We start from the raw sequence: 4867 nt of genomic DNA on the forward strand, positions 1-4867 counted from the left end.
GCTACTGAGTCACTGTCCTCAGTGCCCAGAAAAGCGCTGAAACGGAGATGAAGGGGAACCCGTTTTTATTTTATTTTTTTATTTTTTGGCTTATTTTAACTGGCCCATCCAGTTTTCTGGAGGCCCACCTACAATCAAAATCCTGGCGCCGCTAGTGCTTCACAGCGGTCTGTTATCAAGAAATAACAGACCGCATTCCACATTGGAATTCAACCAAGCCATGTAATAATGTTTAATAACTTTCAAACGGTAGAGCCTGTTCCTATAGCCAAAGGTCGGTGTATTTTTGCTTTATACATTTTAGGGTTATTCTCAAATTCAGATTGTGTTAGGGGGGCGGGATTATTAGGCAATTTTAATCGGACAATTTGACCGGAGAGATTTAATTTTGTCTGACATTTCATTTTTTTTCCGGCCAATGTCCGGTAATTACCGGACAACGGAAACCCTGATATATATATATATATATATATATTTCACCATGTTTTTATGTTTAATTTTGTAGCTTTAGTCTCACAAGTCAAGTCACCTTCATTTATAGCGGCTTTACACTGATAATAGGAGATTACAGTAACAGAGATTGTTTAGGCTTTACAGCAGCTCTAGAATAAAGTTATTGTCCGGATAAAGTTGGTTTTGATTGATTCACTTCCGTCGCAACGATCATTAGTTATTAACTTAGGGGCCGCTAACACACACCGTTCTCACAGAAAACCCTAAACGCGCCCCGGCCGCTCACTCGCGAACGCAAACCTTGAAACAGGTTCCAAGGTGCAAACGATTATCAGTTATCTCTGTGCAAACACCAATGTCACGCACATGCGCATCACGTGTTCAGTCCATAGGTATGTGCGTTTTAATATATATGTGCGCAGGCGTGTAGTCCTTTACAAACCAACCCTCAACAGAATACTTGTCTGGCCTTAAAAATTATAAATAAACAAATTATTTATCGTGTCCACGTATCCACATGGTGACTCTGTACAGATAAAACGACAACGTTTATCTGTAGAGAGGTAAAGGGAGGGAAGGAGGCCTTCACAGGAGAGACTAGTTGAGACTTCAGCACTGTGTTGTCGTCGGGTCCAGGCGCAGGTCCTTCATCAGATCTGGGTACGGCCTGGATCCGGCGGACTGCGGTAAACTTCGGGATAAACAGAGAGACTAATATTAGCGTAGACGCCATTCTTCTTATGATGTAACGAGTACATCAGGATTTATGGGAAGTGTTCCCGGTTCCGGCTGACCTAATCTCTGCTGCCTAACATTGGATTATAGAAGTCTATAATGTGTTATGTGTATGCTAGGTCAAAGAGATGTGTCTTTAGTCTAGCTTTGAACTGACAGAGTGTATCTGCTTCCCGGACAATGTTAGGAAGACTGTTCCAAAGTTTTGGTGCTAAATAGGAAAAGGATCTACCGCCTGCAGTCGATTTTGATATTCTAGGTATTATCAACTGGCCGGAATTTTGAGATCGCAATAGACGTGAAGGACTATAATGCGTTAAGAGCTCACTCAAGTGTTGTGGTGCTAAACCATTTAGTGCTTTGTAAGTAATCAGCAATATTTTAAAATGTATACAATGTTTAATAGGGAGCCAATGCAGTGTTGACAGAACTGGGCTAATATGGTCATACTTCCTGGTTCTGGTAAGAACTCGAGTTGCTGCGTTTTGGACCAGCTGTAGTTTGTTTATTAAGCGTGCAGGGCAACCACCCAGTAGAGCATTACAGTAATCTAGCCTTGAGGTCATGAACGCATGAACTAATTGTCCCGCATTTGTCATTGAGAGCATATGACGTAATTTAGATATATTTTTAAGATGGAAAAATGCGGTTTTACAGATACTAGAAACGTGACTTTCAAATGAAAGATTGGTATCAAAGAGCACACCCAGGTTTGCCAACTCTCACGCATCTGGCGTGACACTCACGCTTTCAGCATCAATCTCACGCTCTCACGCACACGCAAGAAATGTCACGCCAAAATCAATTTTTCTCCCCTCTCAATCCGTTAATTTTCTGTTGATGACTAGACCACAGTGTATTAATGACAGGAGAGGAGTTTAAGGCCCACCGCTGTAACATCTGCCTACAACGTTCTCACTGCAGTATTCTCTGATCGTTGATTCGCTGAAACCCTTGCGCCTGATACGTCAGTTGCGTGTGGAACGTTCAGAGAGAGTTCAGAGCATAGGTTTGGAGTCGGAGCCACTGATGCGCGTCTGAAAGTTTGTATGACAATCAAGGTAAGCAGATAATGAAATGGTGTGCCTTTCACCACAGACGTAGCCTTGCCTAATCAGTCTGTGTGCCGAGAGTACAGACTTCAGCTATAGTTGCGAACGTTGTCTGACGTGCGTTATGTGGGCTAGCTAAATTGCTCAATAAAAATAGGCTCATGGTACAAATTACGTTTTGGCAAATCGGGCAAGTGGCATTTTAAAATTCCCCAAATGATCAAAGGTTGCCCAGATTGTGTTGAGTCTGCCACAGTCAAAAGCGGATGCTGAGCGAACCTCTTCAGTTACTGGCCTAAACAAGACTGACACAGGAACAGACTGGCACTTGATGGCACCCTGTGAGTGATGGGAAGTTCGGATCATTTTACTGACTCGCTTGTTCGATCTCGTTCATTAAAATGAACAAATCTTTTTTCGAGTCATTTCGTTCATTTAAGGGGCTTTAAATGTTAAACTTTTAACAGCCAAATTCCCCGAACACATCCACCTACGCCAGGGATGGGCAACTTCGGTCCTGGAGGGCCACTGTCCTACAGAGTTTAGCTTCAACCCTAATCAAACACACCTGAACAAGCTAATCAAGGTCCTCAGGATTACTAGAAAATTACAGGCAGGTGTTTTTTTCAAGGTTGGAGCTAAACTCTGTAGGACAGTGGGCCTCCAGGACCGAAGTTGCCCATCCCTGACCTACGCAGTTTTTATCATATTCTGAATTAAGAAATCATTATAATGCAGTCAAAAATAATTTACAGGGAACATAAATAATTACTTTACCTTCCGAGTCTTTCGTTCATTTGTCACGTGACAGACGCAATGAACGGACTGAACCCTGCTTCAGATACGAGCTCCTGCAGAGGTAGTGAAGCAGGCCAACACTGCCACTGTGGCATAGGCTACAACAGGCCTAATGTGTGAAGCTTGTGTTGGGGTTTTCTGGGGCGGTGGAGTAACTATTATGTGTCCCTTTTGTTTTGATATTTTTTTATTGTTTTGATGTTGTTGTTTTACATGTTTGTTATTTAATCACCTCTATCTTTATTTTTTTATAGTGCAATCAATAAATTAATTGTACATTTTGAAAAAACGTTTTTTTTCTCTCCATAAATCAGGGTTTATACTAAGTAAACAAGGACTGACATTTTTAAAATTAGGGTTGGGTTACGCGCGCGCACTTATGTTTTACAGAGTCTCACTCCAGCCAAAGTCCCAAAGTTGGCAACCCTGCACACCCAGGTTCCTGACCGACGACGAAGACTTAACAGAGCAGCCATCAAGTGTTAGACGTATTCTAGGTTATTATGTGAGGAAGTTTTTTGTCCAATAATGAGTTAAGTAGTAGGAAATTACTAGTCATCCAGTTTGTTATATCAGCTATGCATTCTGTTAATTTTGTGAATTGGTAGGTTTCGTCAGGGCGTGAAGAAATATAGAGCTGAGTATCGTCGGCATAACAGTGAAAGCTAATGCCATGTTTCCTAATGATATCTCCTAATGGTAGCATGTACAGAGTGAACAGCAGCGGTCCTAGTACTGAGCCTTGTGGTACGCCATACTGAACTTGTGATCGATGAGACATCTCTTCATTTACTGCTACAAACTGATAACGGTCAGATAAGTATGATTTAAACCATGCTAATGCAATTCCACTAATGCCAACATAGTTTTCTAGTCTATTTAAAAGAATGTTGTGGTCAATAGTGTCAATGCAGCACTGAGATCGAGTAACACTAATAGCGAGATACAAACACGATCGGATGATAAGAGCAAATCATTTGTGACTCTAATGAGAGCAGTCTCGGTACTATGGTACGGTCTAAATCCAGACTGGAAATCCTTGCAGATATCATTTCTTTCTAAAAAGGAACATAGTTGTGAGGATACTGCCTTTTCTAGTGTCTTTGACAGAAAAGGTAGATTCGAGATCGGCCTGTAATTGACTAATTCTGTAGGATCAAGTTGCGGTTTAAGCAAGCGGTTTAATCATAGCCAGCTTAAAAGTTTTTGGAACATATCCTAATGACAAAGATGAATTGATGATAGTAAGAAGAGGATCTATGACCTCTGGGAGCATCTCTTTCAGTAGCTTAGTCGGTATAGGGTCTAACATACATGTTGTCGATTTAGATGATTTAACGAGTTTAGCGAATTCTTCCTCTCCTATAGCAACGAATGAATCAAATTACCGTAGCAATACTGTAGTAGACGGTTGCATAGTTATAATTTTCTCCCTGATATTATCAATCTTATAAGTGAAGAAGTTCATAAAGTCATTACTGCTGTGCTGCTTGGAAACTTCTGGGCTTGAAGCTTTATTTTTCGTTAGTTTAGCCACTGTTTCAAATAAATATCTAGGATTATGTTTATTTTCTTCTAATAGGGTTGAAAAATAAGCAGATCTAGCAGCTTTTAAGGCCTCTCTGTATGCAATCGAGCTCTCTTTCCATGAGATGCGAAATACCTCTAGTTTTGTTTTCTTCTAGTTGCGCTTTGTTTTTCTGGCTGCTCTCTTAAGTGCCTGAGTGTGCTCGTTGTACCACGGAGTTGGACTATTTTCTTTAATCTTCTTTAAGCGCAACAGAGCAACTGTGTCTAAAGTGCTGGAAAAGAGAGAGTTAAGAATTTCT

The sequence above is a fragment of the Abramis brama genome (genome assembly GCF_963993115.1).
Source record: "Abramis brama genome assembly, chromosome: 23".
Lineage (NCBI taxonomy): Eukaryota > Metazoa > Chordata > Actinopteri > Cypriniformes > Leuciscidae > Abramis > Abramis brama.